General features: G+C 40.1%; 1 non-coding gene across 1 annotated transcript; it reads left to right on the top strand.

Annotated features, from left to right (window-relative positions):
- Positions 1-824: 824 nt before the first annotated feature.
- On the top strand, positions 825-928 carry LOC123454886. The gene has a single exon (XR_006633542.1). It is a non-coding gene; the product is annotated as a U6 spliceosomal RNA (small nuclear RNA).
- The last annotated feature ends 18,578 nt before the right edge of the window (positions 929-19,506 follow it).

The following is a 19,506-nucleotide window of genomic DNA, read 5'->3' as shown; positions in this document are numbered from 1 at the left end:
TATCCTAAAATATATCTATAAGCAGCAGAACACTTAATGACCATAAGCATTGGAACAGTTAGTGACAATGAATTTAGTCACATATTAAAACAGACTACATGAAACATAGAACACATGACATGGCATGGCTGGCCAGCATTAGACATGACAAAGAACCTGAAACATTTTTTCCTGAAGATTTTAGTTTTATTTTTTCTTTGGGATGACACTAACATGTGGGAGAGGCCTACATGTCCTCTGAGAAGGCATGGAGTACATGAGCAGGTCCTACTGATTCTACTTGGATACATAAAGAATAATCTGTGTGGCCATAATGGAGGAAACAGAATGCCCATCTCACCATGTAGCTACTGATCATAGGCAGATTCCTCTGGGAAAGCAAATAATGTTAGAAAACTTCATGGTAGAACAAGAAGCACGAGGAAACCAGTGGTATCTGAAGAATGGGCTGGAAATCATTATCAAAGGCTAGTTTTATACCTGTACTTTGAACAGAAACAGGTTAAGCAAACTTTATTGCAACTTAGGATTACACAGACACACACACACACACACACACACACACAGAGAGAGAGAGAGAGAGAGAGAGAGAGAGAGAGAGAGAGAGATTGTCATTTATAATGGCACAGTAAAGAAGGGCTTGTGGTCATCTTTCTGGGATAAGGAAGGTGGTTCACTAATAGGAATGGTTTAATGGTGTGGAAGGAAGGTTGTTAACGTAGGACAGCTTGGTTCATACACAGAAGAGAACAGGAGTAGATGAATAGAGCCAGTTGCCAATCCAATTTATGAAGTTAGTGAGATCTTCAAGAATTCGGAAGTCAGTGCTTGCTTCAGCAGCACATATACTAAAATTGGAACGATACAGAGATTAGCATGGCCCCTGTGAAAGGATGACATGAAAATTCGTGAAGTGTTCCATATTTTTTATCAGGACTTATTTCAAAAGCCTCTACTCCACAAAACTGGATAATGTGGAGGAGATGGATAAATTCCTGGACGCATACCATCTATCAAAGTTAACTCAGAACAGATTAATCTCCTCAATGAACCCATCACACTCATGGAGATTGAAAAAGTAATAAAAAAAAATCATCCCCAAAAAGAAGAGTCCAGGACCAGATGGCTTCTCAGCTGAATTCTATCAAACCTTCATGGAAGAACTCAAACCAATCTTCCTCAAACTATGCCATGCAATTGGAGAACAGGGAAAGCTACTCAACTCTTTTTATGAAGCTAGTATCACCATAATTCCAAAACCAGGCAGAGATGCCACAAGAAAAGAAAACTACTGGCCTATTTCCCTAATAAACTTACATGCAAAGATCCTGAACAAAATCCTCGCAAACCGAATCCAACAACACATCAAAAGCATTATCCACCTTGACCAAGTGAGATTCATCCCAGGAACACAGGGGTGGTTCAACAAAAGGAAATCTGTCAATGTAATACACCACATAAACAAAGTTAAACATAAAAACCACATGATCATTTTGATAGATGTAAAAAAGGCCTTTGACAAGATACAACATCACTTCATGATCAAAACATTGGAGAGAATTAGCATGGTGTGTTCATATGTTAACATAATAAAGGCCCAAATAATACTTAATAGAGAGAGACTGGAGGAATTCCCATTAAGATCAGGAACAAGACAGGGTTGTCCACTCTCACCTCTGCTTTTCAATATAGTACTGGAAGTCCTAGCTCAAGCAATAAGATAGGAGAAGGAATAAAAAAAAGGATACAATTTGGAAAGGAAGAAGTTAAGTTAGCTCTATTTGCTGATGACATGATTGTATATGTAAGAGACCCAAGAGACTTCATCCCAAAACTCTTCAAGGTGATTAACTCCTATAGCAAAGTAGCAGGATACAAAATCAATGCACAAAAATCAGTAGCCTTTCTACATGCAAATGACAAAGATACAGAGAAAGAAATAAGGGACATGGTCCCATTTTCAATATCAACAACAAAAAAATAAATAAAATACCTTGGAATAACGTTAACTAAGGAAGTGAAGAATCTATACAACGAAAACAGAAAAATGCTCAAAAAAAAAAAAAAATTAAGGAGGACTTGAGATAAAGGAAAGACCTCCCATGCTCCTAGATAGGCAGAATTAACATTGTGAATATGGCAATCCTACCAAAGGCAATATATAGAGATTTAATGCAATTCCAATTAAAATCCATACAGTGTTCTTCACAGAGATAGAAAAAATCATCTCAAATTTCATATGGAAAGGCCGAAGGACTCACATATCCAAACATATCCTCAGCAAAAGAAGTAACTCTGGCAGCATCACCATACCTGATCAAAAGCTATATTACAAAGCCATAGTAATAAAAACAGCATGGTACTGGCATAAAAACAGGAGTATAGACCAATGGAATAGACTTGAGGACCCAGACTTTGGGTCAAGCAACTATAGCTACTTGATATTCAACAAAAATGCTAACAATATAGGCTGGAAAAATGACAGCATCTTCAACAAATGGTGCTGGACAAACTGGATAACCATATGCAGGAAACTGAAACTTGATTTACACATTTCACCGTGCACTACACTCAAGTCCAAATGGATCAAAGACCTGAATATAAGACCAGAAATTCGACTAGCACTGGAAGAAAATTTATGAAGTACCTTCCATGATATAGAAATGGAAAAAGACTCCCTGAACAAAACCCCAGTAGCACAGGATCTTAAACAGTCACTCAACCAATGGGATCTCATGAAGCTGAAGAGTTTCTTTACACACAAGCATACAATAAGCAAAGCCAATAGATTACCCACAGAATGGGAGAAAATATTTGTGGGTTATCCAACTGACAGAGGCCTAATCTCTAGAATCTACAAAGAACTAAAAAATTTAAACAGTAAAAAGTCAAACCCCCCACTCACAAAATGGGGCAAAGAGCTGAACAGGCAGTTCACAGAGGAAGAAATACAAATGGCAAACACACACTTAAGAAAATGTTTATCATCCCCAATTATCAGGGAAATGCAAATTAAAACAACTATGAGATTCCACCTTACCCCAATAAGGATAGCAAACATCAAAAACTCAAATGAAAATACATGCTGGCAGGATGTGGAGAAGTAGAAACACTCATCCACTGTTGGTGAGAATATAAGATGGTACAACCACTTTGGAAAGCAATATGAAGACTCCTGAAAAAGCTGACTATAGAGATACCAACAGACCCAGTTATTCCCTTGCTGGGCATCTACCCTAAAACCTTCAAACCACAAGCCAGAGAGATTTTCTCACCCATGTTTGTAGTGGCTCACTTCGTAATAGCTAAGAGCTGGAATCAATCCAGATGTCCATCACTAGAAGAATGGATAACTAAGATGTGGTATCCCTTCACAATGGAATTCTATTCAGCAGTAAGAAACATGACACAAAGAAATTTGAGGAAAAATGGTTGAACCTGGAACAGATCATTCTCAGTGAACTTACCCAGTCACAGAAAAAAAAAAAAAAAATTGCCATAATCTCACTCATCTACAGCAGCTAACCTGAATTGACCCAAGATGCCTTACATACCCAGAAAGCTTCTCATGAACTAGACAATAGGATGGGTGGGAAACAAAAATCTAGACCCAAACGGCAATGTTACCATAAAATTCTACTCCCTCAAAGGCAGACCAAATGGCTGAACATTCACAGGCCCTTAGATGGAATACCTGAGCCACAAAACACTGGAGAGGGTATGATGAAGACCAACCTTAATCTTCTACAGCTTCTCTCCCTTCCTCTCCCCCCTCTCTTTCTCTCTCTCTTCTCTCTAATTCTTGTATATTAGTTACCTTTTGCTTCCTTTTCTTAGTGGGCGCTGACCTGTAATTCCCAGTACCAGCATGTGTCTATCATCCACAATGAGCTTTTGATCAGAGAGACCTACAAAGTTTCCTATATTAAAGACAGATTTCTGTCTGAGTACTTGATGACCCACCAAAGATTAGTGGTAAAACCCTACTGCTAAATACACTGTATGTGGTCGACACATAAAATGGAATGGTATGGCTGGAAGCTGGAAAAGAGTCATTCCCCAGACAGTCAGCACATCTAGTGCCAGAATGTGCTACATGGACGACTGGGGGAAAATGACCAATATCTGTCCAAGCAACTCATGGTCTAACCTACTTAGCAGCAAACAACCTGGTGTGATGCTCACACAAGTGCAATAGTGGCACACAGCCATGGTGGGGAACCAACTGTTCTTGATTCAGCTAACTGATCCCCTCAGTGGTACAAGACCCATAGCTGGAGCTTGGAAATAAGTCACAACCATATCCAAACATAAGCCCACTCTCCATTAGCAAGCTACTATCAATCGTGGGCTACAAGAGGGCCTACACCTATTAACTTCTCTATAAAAAAAGTACGTGTTATCTCATTTGTCTGGGTGCTAACTTACTCTCTGTTGGAGAATCTGCTTCTCTTTTTCAGATAGATGTAGATCCTAAGGAGAGAGCCTCCCCATCAGACCTCAAAAGGGCCCTGGCTGAAACTAAGAAAAATTGGTGAACCAAGCAAGGGTGCTGTTTTTCTGGTGAACCAGATACCAGCACAAGGGTGAAGGATATCAACACAGAGAAAATTCAACTTCTACCAAATCAGAGACCCAGAGACCCAGAGGCCCCAGACACCTCATCACTGAAGCAGACCAAAATGAATCCAACATGGCTCAGGGAAATTTTGCAGAAGAGGGGGCGGAAAGTATGTCAGAGCCATATGTTGGGTCATGAAATATAGAGACATTTATCCTACCCATAACTGAGGGCTAACTCCACAATGCATGACTCATAAACCTCAACAAGGAGGGTCAAAGGGGAGAGATGAGCCTAATAATGGCATCAAACTGACTGAATTTGTTGGATACAAAACTAATTAATAAAAAATAATTAAATAAATAAAAATAAAAACAGATTCTCAAATGGAAAATAAAGAACAATTCGTAAGTCAGAGCTGGAGGGATTGCGTAGTGGTTAAAGCATTTGTCTGCAAAACCAAAGGACCCTGGTTCGATTCCCCAGGTCCCATTTTAGTCAGATGCACAGGGAAGAATATGCATCTGGACTTTGTTTGCAGTGGCTGGAGGCCCTGGCATGCCCATTTTCTCTCTCTTTCTCTCTCTCCCCCCCTCTCTCTGTCAAATAAATAAATAAAACTAAAATATATAATAAATATAAAATATATATAAATACAGAATTTGGAAGTCAAATGTGTCATTTTCAGCCAAAGAAAATCATCGTCCAATTTCTTTTTTGGCCAAACTATATTACAAAACAAAATGAGGCTCTTGGACTTTATGAATTTCATGATTAGTAAGGAGACAACACAGCAAGGAGGCCTGTGGAATTTTGGAAATTTGAGATGCCAGAAGGATGAGAAGTACCAGGATGTCTGTCTGAGGATCAAGAGTCCCTGATCTGAAGACAGAGGTCAGAGACCTTCTCCTGGAGAAGGACAGAGAGTTCAGAAGGCAAGCAAGCATTTGGAGTAGAAACTCTGAGTGCAATCCTCCAAGGACAAGTCAAGGGAACTGGGACTGTCTTCCTAGGTACCTTAGGAAGACAGACATAGAGAGGTTCACTCACCCTCTATTGGGGGTAAAATGAAATGGATATGTGGCAAATGGTCCCTTTTTGATTAGAAGCTGAGCAGGTGAATGATTATATTGGGCTGTTGGAGATTTGTTACAACCATCTGGAAGTTTTGAGAGCCCAGGGGAGTTGGAATTTTCAGCAATTTATCATGGTGAAGGAAGAGAGAGATAAGGGAGATACCAAAAATGGCATGGGATTTTGGTTTGGGCCACCTTAGCAACAGGGCAATAGATGCCCTTAGTTTGGATTTTTTTTTTTAATTTTTATTAACATTTTCCATGATTATAAAATATATCCCATGGTAATTCCCTCCCTCCCTACCCCCACACTTTCCCGTTTGAAATTCCATTCTCCATCATATTACCTCCCCATTACAATCATTGTAATTACATATATACAATATCAACCTATTAAGTATCCTCCTCCCTTCCTTTCTCCACCCTTTATGTCTCCTTTTCAACTTACTGGCCTCTGCTACTGAGTATTTTCATTCTCACGCAGAAGCCCAGTCATCTGTAGCTAGGATCCACATGTGAGACAGAACATGTGGCGCTTGGCTTTCTGGGCCTGGGTTACCTGACTTAGTATAATACTTTCCAGGTCCATCCATTTTTCTGCAAATTTCATAACTTCATTTTTCTTTACCGCTGAGTAGAACTCCATTGTATAAATGTACCACATCTTCATTATCCACTCATCTGTTGAGGGACATCTAGGCTGGTTCCATTTCCCAGCTATTATAAGTTGAGCAGCAATGAACATGGTTGAGCATGTACTTCTAAGGAAATGAGATGAGTCCTTTGGATATATGCCTAGGAGCGCTATAGCTGGGTCATATGGTAGATCAATCTCTAGCTGTTTTAGGAACCTCCACACTGTTTTCCACAATGGCTGGACCAGATTGCATTCCCACCAGCAGTGCAGAAGGGTTCCTTTTTTTCCACATCCCCGCCAACAATTATGATCATTTGTTTTCATGATGGTGGCCAATCTGACAGGAGTGAGATGGAATCTCAATGTAGTTTTAATCTGCATTTCCCTGATGACTAGTGACGTAGAACATTTTTTGAGATGCTTATATGCCATTCGTATTTCTTCCTTTGAGAACTCTCTATTTAGCTCCATAGCTCATTTTTTGATTGGCTTGTTTGATTCCTTATTATTTAACTTTTTGAGTTCTTTGTATATCCTAGATGTTAATCCTCTATCAGATATATAGCTGGCGAAGATTTTTTCCCATTCTGTAGGTTGCATCTTTGCTTTTTCCACTGTGTCCTTTGCAGTGCAAAATCTTTGTAATTTCATTACGTCCCAGTGGTTAATCTGTGGTTTTATTGCCTGAGCAATTGGGGTTGTATTCAGAAAGTCTTTGCCAAGACCAATATGTTGAAGGGTTTCCCCTACTTTTTCCTCTAGCAGTTTCAAAGGTTCCGGTCTGATGTTAAGGTCTTTAATCCATTTGGACTTAATTCTTGTGCATGGCGAGAGAGAAGAATCTATTTTCATCCTTCTGCAGATATTTATCCAGTTTTCAAAACACCATTTGCTGAAGAGGCTGTCACTTCTCCAATGAGTATTTTTGGCATTTTTATCGAATATCAGGTGGCTATAGCTACTTGGGCTTACATCTGAGTCCTCTATTCTGTTCCACTGATCTACATGTCTGTTTTTGTGCCAATACCATGCTGTTTTTGTTACTATGGCTCTGTACTATAGGTTAAAATCAGGTATAGTGATACCACCAGCCTCTTTTTTGTTGCTCAGTATTATTTTAGATATTCAAGGTTTTTTGTGATTCCAAATGAATGTTTGGATTGGTTTTTCTATTTCCATGAAGAAAGCCTTTGGAATTTTGATAGGGATTGCATTAAATGTGTAGATTGCTTTAGGTAAAATAGCCATTTTCACAATATTGATTCCTCCAATGCAGGAACAAGGGATGTTTCTCCACTTTCTAGTGTCTTCTGCAATTTCTCGCTTGAGTGTTTTAAAGTTCTCATTGTATAGATTCTTTACTTCCTTGGTTAGGTTTATTCCAAGGTATTTTATTTTTTTTGATGCAATTGTGAATGGGAGTGATTCTCTGACTTCATCCTCTGTGTGTTTGTTGTTAGCATATATGAAGGCTACTGATTTCTGTGTATTTATTTTGTATCCTGCTACATTGCTGTAGGTTTTGATCAGCTCTAACAGCTTGCTAGTTGACTCTTTAGGGTCCTTTATGTATAGAATCATGTCATCTGCAAATAATGATAACTTGATTTCTTCCTTTCCAATTTGTATCCCTTTTATGTGTGTCTCTTGCCTTATTGCTATGGCTAAGACATCCAAAACTATATTAAATAAAATTGGGGACAGTGGACACCCTTGTCTTGGCACTGATTTTAGTGGGAAAGCTTCCAGTTTTTCTCCATTTAGTAATATGTTGGCTGTAGGCTTGTCATAAATAGCCTTTATTATATTGAGATATGTTCCTTCTATTCCCAGTCTCTGTAGGACTTTTATCATGAAGGGATGTTGGATTTTGTCAAATGCTTTCTCTGCATCTAATGAGATGATCATGTGATTTTTGTCCTTCAACCCGTTTATGTAATGTATTACATTTATAGATTTGCGTATGTTGAACCATCCCTGCATCTCTGGGATAAAGCCTACTTGGTCAGGGTGAATGATCTTTTTGATATACTCTTGTATTCTGTTTGCCAATATTTTGTTGAGAATTTTTGCATCTATGTTCATGAGGGAGATTGGTCTGTAATTTTCTTTTTTTGTTCTATCTTTGCCTGGTTTTGGTATCAGGGTGATGCTGGCCTCATAGAAGGAGTTTGGTAGAATTCCTTCTTTTTCTATTTCCTGGAAAAGCTTAAGAAGCAATGGTGTTAGCTCTTCCTTAAAAGTCTGGTAAACTGGATACCAGCACAAAGGGGAAGGAGATCAACGGAGAGAAAAATCAACTCCTACCACATCAGAGAGCCAAAGCCTCAGAGGCCCCCAACACCTCAGCACTGAAGCAGACCAAAAATGAACCCAACATGGCTCAGGGAAATCTTGTGGAAGAGGGGGCGGAAAGAATGTCAGAGTTACATGTTGGGTCATGATTTGCAGAGACATTTATCATACTAATAAGTGGGGGATAACTCCACAATGCACGACCCATTTTCATTAACAAGGAGGTTCTAATGGGAGGGGTAGATCACAGATGAGCCTAAATAATGGTACCAAACTGCCTGTATTCACTGAAATGAAAACTAATAAATTAAATTAAAAAAAAAAAAAGTCTGGTAAAATTCATCAGTGAATCCATCCGGGCCTGAGCTTTTTTTAGTTGGCAGATTATTGATAACTGTTCGGATCTCCATGTTTGTTATAGGTGTATTTAAGTGATTAATCTCACTTTGATTTAATTTAGGTAGTTCACATAGATCAAGGAAATCATCCATTTCTTTCAGATTTTCATCCTTTGTGGAGTATATGCTTTTATAGTATGTCCCTATCATTTTTTGAATTTCTCTGGAATCTGTTGTGATGTTACCTTTTTCATCTCTGATTTTATTAATTTGTGTCTCTTCTCTCTTTCTTTTGGTCAGATTTGCTAAGGGTTTATCAATCTTGTTTATCCTTTCAAAGAACCAACTCTTTGTTTCATTAATTCTTTGGATTGGTATTTTTGTTTCTATTTCATTAATTTCTGCCCTAATCTTTATTATTTCTTCCCGTCTACTAATTTTTGGTTTGCCTTGTTCTTCTTTTTCCAAGGCTTTAAGGCAAAGCATTAGGTCATTTACTTGCGACCTTTCTAATTTCTTAATATAGGCACTTAAGGCTATAAATTTACCTCTTAGAACTGCCTTCATTGTGTCCCAGAGATTTTGGTATGTTGTGTTCTCATTATCATTTGACTCTATAAATTTTTTGATTTCCTTTTTGATTTCTTCATTGACCCACTCATCATTTAGTAGTGTATTGTTTAGTTTCCATGATTTTGTGTATGCTCTATAGCCTTTCTTGCTACTGATTTGTAGTTTAATTCCATTGTGGTCAGATAGAATGCAAGGAATTATTTCAATTTTCCTGAATTTGTTAAGATTTGCTTTGTGTCCTAATGTATGGTCTATTTTAGAGAATGTTCCATGCGCTGCTGAAAAGAATGTATATTCTGCAGCCTTTGGATGAAATGTCCTGTATATATCTGTTAGGTCCATTCCTTCTATGACCTCATTTAGACCAGATGCCTCTCTGTTTATTCTTTCCCTGGATGACCTGTCAATTGATGAGAGTGGGGTGTTAAAGTCACCCACCACCACTGTGTTTGGGGTTATCTGTGACCTTAGTTCTAATAGTGTCTGTTTGACGAATTTGGGAGCCCCCATGTTAGGTGCATATATGTTTAGGATTGTAATGTCCTCCTGTTGGAATGTGCCCCTAATCAATATAAAGTGACCTTCCTTATGTTTCTTGACTAACGTCGGACTAAAGTCTACCCTGTGTGATATTAGGATAGCAACCCCTGCTTGTTTTCTAGGCCCATTTGCTTGAAACACCATCTTCCAACCTTTCACCCTAAGATAATCTCTATCCTTTGTAGAAAGGTGAGTTTCTTGGAGACAACAAATTGTAGGATCCTGCCTTTTAACCCAGTCTGCAAATCTATGTCTTTTCGTTGGGGCATTGAGGCCGTTGATATTAAGAGATATTATTGAAAGGTGTGTATTTATGTTTGCCATTTGTGTGTGTGTGTGTGTGTGTGTGTTACTGGTTCGACCTCTGCTCTCTTCTGTTAACTGGTATTTGAGTATGGCTTGTTTTTTCTAGGTTCCTTATATGTGTGCTTTTCCTTTTGTTCACCATGGAGGATTCTATCAAGTATTTTCTGTAGAGCTGGTTTTGTCTTCAAGTACTCCTTTAACCTGCTTTTGTCATGGAATGTCTTTATTTCTCCATCTATTTGAATGGATAAGTTTGCAGGATAAAGTAACCTTGGTTGACAGTTGTTATCTTTCAGAACTTGGAATATATCACTCCAAGCCCTTCTGGCTTTAAAAGTTTGTGTTGAATAATCTGCTATAATCCTGATGGGCTTGCTTTTGTAGGTAACTTGATTTTTCTCTCTAACTGCTTTTAATATTTTTTCTTTGGTGTGTGTGTTTGGAAGTTTGATTATAATATGGCAAGAAGAGGTTCTTTCCAGGTTTTGTCTGGGTGGGGTTCTAAAGGATTCCTGTATCTGCATTGGCACCTCTTTCCCAATTTTGGGGAAGTTTTCTTCTATGATTTTGTTGAGGACACCTACTATGCCTTTGGAGTGGAATTCTTCTTCTTCTACTATGCCCTGAATTCTTATATTTGATCTTTTCATAGTGTCCCGAATATCTTGAATTTCCAACTCATGCTTTTCTATAAGTTTGTCTTTCTCTTTTTTGGATTATATTAGATATGCCACCTGGTCTTCTAGCTTAGATATTCTGTCCTCTCCTTTATCCATTCTACTGGTGAGATTTTCTAAAGAGTTTTTTATTTCATTAACTGTGTTCTTAATTGCTAGATAATCTGACTGGTTTTTCTTTATTATTTCTATTTCCTTGTTTATGTCTTGTATTGCCTTCCTTATTTCATTAAATTGGTGTCCTGCCTCTTCTTTGATTCCTTTGATTTCCTCTTTGATTTCCTTTTTGATTTCTTCTTTGGTTGTTTTCATGTGTTCTTTGACCTCTTTGAACATATTTATAATTATTCTTTTGAACTCTTTCTCAGGCATTTCCTCTAACTCTTTCTCACTGGAGGACATTTCTGATGCATTAATCCTTTTAGGTGGATTTATATCGTCTTGCTTTTTAGTGTTTCTTGTGTTATAATGTATATATTTTTGCATCTTGGATTAAGTTAATGCTTGGATTTTCTAGCTAGCTGTGTATTCTTAGCTGTATCAATTGATTTGATGTAATATTTTTTCAGGGTAGGACCTTAAGGTATTAGGTGTGGCTCTTAAGACTCTCAGAGTATCTACAAAGATGTTCTTAGGGGTTGAGTTTCCCTGCTATAGGAGTATTCAAGCAGGCTGAGTGGAATAAAATACAGGTAGATTCTAAAATTTAACTAAACACTATACACATTCAATCAAAAACAGCCTGAGTATGTATGCAAGAGTAGTTATTATCATGACCAGATCCTCTATCAACAAAGAGGTTTAGATTTCTGGTCTGTTGAGGGATCCAAGTCAGCTTGTGACCAAGTGAGACCCTTCCCTGGTGCAATCCCAGTTACCTTGGGTGATTTTGGTCTCAGTCAAGTTGCTGCCTGGGTCGTCGGGCTGCTGTTCTGATTTCTGGAGCTGGGCACTTGCTTTTCCTATGGGACAAACCGAGCCGCTGCTGCTGCCTCTGCTGCTGCCGTAGCTGCCACCGCCGGAGCCACCACCGCTGCTGAAGCTGCCACTGCCGTGTCCACCACCGCTGCTCCCCCCGAAGCCGCTGCTGCAGGATCTTCCGTCGCTGCCGCTCCTGGGTCCGCTGCTGCTGGAGCCGCTGGTACCGTTGCTGGAGCCGCTGAAGTTGCTGCTGAACTCTGCTCCTGCTTGGGTCCTGCTGTCAGCCCAAGTTGGCGTGGCCGGGTTCCGGGCCGCTGCTGTGTTCGCTGGAGCTGGGTTCAGGCGTTGGGGGAGGGGAGGGAGCCGCGGCTGCTCTGGTTGTCTCTCAGCTCCACGTGTTCTTCTACCTCGCGGTCTTCTCCTCCGCTGCTCGCTGCTGCTCTCCCCTTACGTTTCCTGAGTTGCGGAGAGTGCGGTGTGAGGGGAAAATCCCGCACCTGGCTTTTCCTGCGGCTCGAGCTGGTCTGGCGGTTTTCTGCTGCGCCACGGCTGCGGCGGTTGGCCGAGCTGCCCGAGCCACTTTTCCCGCCTGTGCAGGCTCTGGATGCTCTATAACTCTTCTACTTCTCCGCTGCCGCTTCAATTTCCTATACACCTCACTTTTTAGTAAAAGTGTGTATTTTGCTGAGTTTTTTTGGTCTTTTTCCCCCCTAGGCTGCTTTGTCGTGGTACCTACGCCGCCATCTTAACCGGAAGTCCTAGTTTGGATTTTAAAGCTGACTTTTCTTTTCTCCTTCTCCTCCTCCTTCTCTTTCTCCTTCTTCCCTCTTCTTCTTCTCTTTCCTCCTCCTCCTCCTTCTTCTTTTCTGCTAGCTAAAGGCAAGGACCTCCCTAGGTGCCTGTGTTTATTTTATCTAGCTGTAAAGCAGTTGCTGGTTTACTGTGATTTTTCCACCTCCCCTGCATGTTTTTCTCTAGCAGGAAAGGGGAAAAGCAAGGAGACAGAAATTAGGTATCCATATGCAGAGGAAGTTAAAGAAGCCCAGTAAAGACAGGAGTTTCCTTAAGAAGGGAGGGCTTGTATTTGATTCAGTTAGATGGCTCGAATTTGGTGTGAGAGGGAGGACCCTGGCAAGTCATGGCTGGCTGACAGAACTATATGTGAGAGATAAGAGTTTTAGGAGGGGCAGGAACAGGGCAGGGAACCTCATGTACCTTTTACCATACTATTTGCTATTTCCTTGGAGAAAGTTTTTAAGACCAATGAAAACATTGAAATCCAAAGTACCAAATTCAGGCCAGAGTTGGCCATTGTCAAGAGAATATTGTGTTCAAATTTGATCACAGTGTCAGAGTAATTTGGCAGGCAGGAGATGCTCAGGAACTTTGAGCTCCTTTAAATTAGCCTGGAAACATGCCAATGGAGTGAATTCTGGAACAGATAATTTAGAGCAATTTTGGAGGAAAAGAACTAGAGTGGTCAGTCCTTCCATCAGGGATGTCTCCGAGGCTTAGGGAGGGCAAACAAAATCCAAGGATTAGGAAGGATTGTCCCCACACTCGTAATTATTGGGGTGTCTAGTGGAATGATACATGGGAGTCTCCTGGATACTCTGATTATCCACAGACCAAAAAGCAAGAAACTCCTGGAGTTTCTAAAGTCTGAGGCAGGGTGTCTCCACCACAGACCAAGAGTGAATACCTTGTCCTGAAGTTGTAGTCAGATGAGGGTGTGGGTACAGCAGATCACAGGGTGAGAGGCCTCTGATCTGGAGTTCAAAAGTCCGGTGGGAGACGAAAGGGAGAAGAAGAGCTGTGACCCAGTGGATTATCCAAAGGTCTGCCAGAGACTCAGATGAGTTCTGACAGAGATTTTGGACATTCACCAGGGACTAGACCTGGCCAGAATTCTTCAGTCTTCACAGACAAGCCGCTGAGCTCACACAATCTGAGGGGCAGAGTGTGAGGGAAAAGAGAAGGAAGAAGCTGCCAGGTACTAGGTGCTGGGTTTACACAGAGCACCAATAAAGCTCCCTGGGCCATGAGGCTGAATGGAACTTACATCACTCATGTAGACAAAAGCCACAAAAGACCAGGGGCCTCAGGACAAACTGGTGACTATTTAGTACAAAGTATTGAGCTGGGCAGGTCTGTGCTCCTGAGGAAATGAAACACTAGCAGTGAGGTAGGGAAGAGGAAAGGGAAAAAGGGTGGGGGGAGGGTGTGCAGCCCAAAAGCCCTAAAGGGCTCTGATCTGAGTCTTGGCACCACATGTAAGGAAAGTGTAAGAGAAAAGTGAAAGATAACACCAGACTTGATCTCTAAAGACAGACTGTTTATTGAGAGGTACATGGGATGAAAGCTGAATCACTGAGTCTGGCTGGGGTTCAAATTATAAGGAAGATCCTAAGGCAAACAGACTGAATTAGCTGCAGGTCCAGAGGAAGTAGATAAGGCATCAAAGATCTTTGTTCAGAAGAGGGATTTTAGAAAAATTATCCAGGAAGGACTGTATGTCTCAGTTCTTTATGGCCTTCTAATGTTAACATTAGTTATTAACTCTAGTTCCCTCTAGTTTCCAGGGAAGGCTAGTAACCCTTAGGCAACTGTACCTATAGTTAACAGATTCATCAAATACTTTACTTGCTGTTTTGTGTGGGCATGTTCCATACAATAATTTCATCATGCATATATGAATATACATTATTTACCTGTAATTAATATTTAAATAAATGCCATATTTTATCTGTGGCAACTGTTACATAGCAGTGTTATTTATTTTATAATTTGCACAGTTGATACAACCACAAATGGGCCCATAGACCAGGTAAAAAGGCCTCAAACTGTCCCATAGAACATTGATAAATCTGAATGCCCTGCTACAGAGATTCAATGATAATTTATCATTATCTTCAAGGTTATACCAGAAGAATTAGTATGTTTTGTGTTTCTCGGGTAAGTTCTAAAGTAAGTAATTACTTAAAGTATGATAGTTTAACTACATGGTGTATAAGAATTGCACAAGCAGGACTGGAGAAATAGATCAGAGGTTTGAAGGCATTTGCTTACAAATTCTGCCTGCCTGGGTATGATTCTCTGGTACTCATGTAAAGCCAGACACACAAAAAATGGCACATCTGTCTGGCATTTTTTTACAGTGACAAGAAGCCCTGACACCTGACAGGTATGTGCATATGCACACACATACACACACAACACATAAATACCAAAAAAAAAAAAATTGCAAAAATAATCATACAGAAGGGCTGGAGAGATGGCTTAGTGGTAAGGCATTGGTCTGCTAAGCTTAAGGACACATGTTCAATTCTTCAGGTCCCACATAAGCCAGATACGCAGTGATGCAAGTGTTCAGGGTAACACATGTGCACAAGGAGCTACATGCCTCTGGAGGTCAATTACATTGACTAGAAGCCCTTAAAAATAAAGGCAGTCTGTTGATCTTGCCTCAAAAAAAAAAAAAAAATCATGCAGGAAGTGCACTGTGAGGTAGATTCATGATTTCATCTAAGAGAGTTTGACCCAGTAGGCCTGAAAGAGGACAAATGTTTCCTGTTATAAGCATTCCAGTTAAATTTGATGACACATCTGTGACTCAAATCTTGTGAAACATGACTTGACCTCTCTGACTCATGAGAGCATTAAGCACAGTAAAACTCTACACATAGTACATATGCTATAGAAATTTACTTAATGCACATTGCTAAACAAAACAAAATCATCTATTTCCTTTTTACTCCTTCAAGTTCTACCATTACCCTGAAAGACTTCCTAATGTCTTCAGCTCTTCTAAGCACCACCTCTGACCTATGACTTTTTGTAGTGCCGGGAGTTTATGCCATATTACATGCCATCTTAAGTTGTTCCTTCTTATTTGAAGCATAACAATTTTGTTTTACCAATATGTCCTGAGTTTTTATATTCATGTTTCAGAAGAAACAAGAATCATTTCCTTGTTTTTCTCTTTAGTCATCATCATGACCCAGAAAGCTTTCTATTTTGTCTCCCTTTCCAATAAAATGTCATCCCTGTATTTTCCCCACTGGTAACTTAAATTTCAGAAACAATGTTCATGGTGAAAATGCACACATGCAAGTTCATTTCTTTCTGAACTGAAGCACAATGAACTATCTAAAGCACAACAAACCTTTGTTGAAAATTACCCAAGGCAGATCCTACCTCTCCACATCTTTTGTATACCTGTCTCAGTCTTACTCTCTCATGCATGAAGTTAAACTTGAAGAGTCCAGTGTCAGCTTATTCCTATACAGAGAGTGGCTGTGAGTACTGCCTTATGGAAACACACTGAGCAGGAAGACAGACTTTGTCCTCTTCTTCCTCAGTTGTTGGCGCCAGCATTTTCACAGTTCCTGCTTGGAAGGGCATGAGTCCAAATAAGTAGGCATAGATCCTTCTATTCTGAGGCCACCTAGAGCTTGCTTAAATGGGCCAGGTTCACTGGGTTTGAGAATCAGGAAATTGCTGGCTACAGGGTCAACCAGGCCACTCATGGAAAAATAGCACATATTGTTCAGACCATGTGGACTAATGTCTACAAATATCCCAGTGCTGCTTAGAGGAACAAAGACAACAAATGGCCCATTTCCCCAACCTCCACCCTGCCGCAGGGCTTCGATGAAGTGGGAAAACTTAAATTTGGTTTTTGTGTATAAGGAATGTGTAATGAGTGAAACAGCCTAGAGTCTTCTGTGTGTTATGTCCATATCTCTAGAATTTCTCACTTATGTTTTTTGTACATGAACAGGGATAGAGATTTTGAGTTTGAGCTACATTTGTCACTTAACAGGCATAGAACTGTAGGTGTCTATAGTCAGAGTACATTCTAGTAGATACATTATATGGACTTTCATTTTACCCAAAAGAAATGCGTTAAAAAAACTTAAGGGACTTATAAGAGGGATGAAAGCATTTGGGGTGAGGTAAAAAGGTGTGTTTGGGGGAGAGATATAAACAAACCCAAATCTGAAATGATTTGATACCATAGAAGTCTTCCTCCTAGATAGCAGACTAAAATATATAACCCTCAATAGAAGCATGGAGGGATCATCCGGTAAGAAGGGCCCTGGAGAGGGTGGGATGAAGCTTAACCCTAAAACATTAGGCTCTGGCTTGTAACTCCATGTATCAGAAATTGGTTACAAATCACAATGCACTATTGATTGGTGAGACCTATGAGGTCCCCAAACAAGACATCCTTCTGTCAAAGCACTTGATTATCTATGTATGATAAAAGGGAAGACCCTATTGCTAAAGACACCACATGATGCTGATGCAGAACATCCAGAGATCCAGCTGAATCTTGAAGGAAACCAGTTCCCAGATGATTAACCTGAAAGCATTACATGAGTTGCTAGAGAAAAATGGACAATAATGTTGTAAGTAAGCAGTGGGCACTGCTATTCAAAAACAACCAGCCTAATAAGATGTACATACCTGTGCTATAATGGCACATAGCCAAGGTGGGTAACCAGTGATTCTCTGATTGGCTATGAAATCCACTCAGTGGAAAGAAACCCATAACTGGAATTTAGAACTGAGTCAGAATCTTATGCAGACCAAGATTATGGACTCCCAATAATCTTTCTCCAAACATGAGTATATGCTCATCAAAATTTCTGTAACAGTCTTTACCTTCTTTAACCTATCTTGGTCTCACTCTCCATTGGAGAATCTGTTTTTCTTTTGCAGAAAGCAGTGAGTACAAGACAAGAATAGCTGTCTCCCTGACAGGAGATGAACCACACCTCACACAGCAGCTAGGGCTCAGGTGAAACCACAGAGGAACTGGTGAGATGAACAAGAGTGCTGCTTCCATGGTGAGCCTGACAACCTGGGCCAGGGAGATAGAGACACTGAGGATACTCAAAATGAACCAAAGCAGAAATCCAGAAGGTGCTGAGAGCTCAACACTAATGGGCACTTAAAGCACACCCACCCCACAGGGAATTTTGTGGAAGAGAGTGAAGAAGGAAAGTAGGAGCCACAGGTGGGAGGGAACATCTAGAGATACCCCCCACACATACAATGACTGCTGCTCTCACAACTCTATGGTGAATACGAGCAATCCCACTAAGGAGGCCCTCAATGGCAAGGAGGAGGGAAATGATGGTTTCAACACATGATGTGTCCCTAAAAAGTTTCTACGTAATAAACAGAGAGGGAGAGAAATCCATTAGTGTGTGGGAGCACTAGGGTTCTGGTCAGAATTCTAAAATCCCACAGCTGATCAAATGCCTACAGGTACAGGAGTCCCTGCTGGTAAGTCACTTAAGCATATGTCAGCCACAGTGGCTGACCAATAATGAACAGGATATATAAAGAAGGGTGAAAGGTAGAAATCCAGGGGAGGTACACTCTAGGACAAAGGAACTCAAGGAGGTGGGCAGGGAGGATTCCAAGGCATTGACACCATCCATGCCCCCTAATTACCTTGAGACTGACACAATTTATTTTAGATATTCTTAAACCTATAGGAACAAAAAGAAGTTTAGCTGAATAATATATGTGAAATCACCTGATCATTTAGGAGACCAGTAAATGACTCTTGACTATCATTTACACTGATATAAAAAAAGATACTCACGTCCCAAAATGAAGGCTCAGCTTTCCCATGTGTCTCATTAGAGAGACCCTGAGAGGACCCTCCAGTGTCAGCCAGGGAGTGCATCTAGCTGACCACTTGACTCAAATTGTTACCTGCATCTGTACTTTGTTTTCCGTGTCAAAAGGGCCTGACATGCCCATAGAATTCACTCTTTTTTTTCTCCTCAAACTCTCTCCCTCTCTCACACATGCTCTCTCACCCTCTCAATCTTTTCTGTCAAAGAATTAGAAATATGATTTAAAAACCCAACAAACAAAGATGGATTTATTTACAACTTGGGCACATTTAAAAGAAGAAATGTAATTTCTCTTTACTTTTTCTGAAACAGTTATAATTTCACAGAAAAGATGAACAAAGGCCTGGGGAGAGCATATGTTAACTTTGCTGTGAGATAATCAGTCTGAATTGTATAGAATTGCTTCCTACAAGGTAAGTTTCTCTTGTGGTTAACACAATCAAACTTTCTCTTCTCCAAGTATGGGATTCCTGGGACAATTTAAATTCTTTGGGATACATTGTCAGATATGTAATTAAGTGAACACAAATGTCCCTAGTCCCTATAAAATATCTCCTCTCTATCAGGGCTAAGGTGGTTGCCAGTGATTTACATGTGATAAAAAAAATGTGGAATTATTTACTAGTATGACCGTGCTGACAGACCACCAACGTGGGCCTTAAACAAGGAAAGTCTATTTCTAGAATTTGAGACTGAGGTGCCTATAGGGTTGACTCCTGAGGCCTCCATTCTCAGCTACAGATGCTGGGCTTCTCCTTTCATCCTTACATAGTCTTTTTTCTGTGCACATGTATGTGTCTACCCAAAGGTGTGCTTCTTATAAGAAACTAATTATATTGGATTGAAAACCACACTAAACACATATCTTGATTTATTAAGTTATTCTTCAATTGAGCTGAAATGCAGCGACACTTTGAGACATG

Source organism: Jaculus jaculus, chromosome 14, assembly GCF_020740685.1.
Source record: "Jaculus jaculus isolate mJacJac1 chromosome 14, mJacJac1.mat.Y.cur, whole genome shotgun sequence".
NCBI lineage: Eukaryota > Metazoa > Chordata > Mammalia > Rodentia > Dipodidae > Jaculus > Jaculus jaculus.
This window is presented reverse-complemented; position numbering and strand designations above follow the sequence as displayed.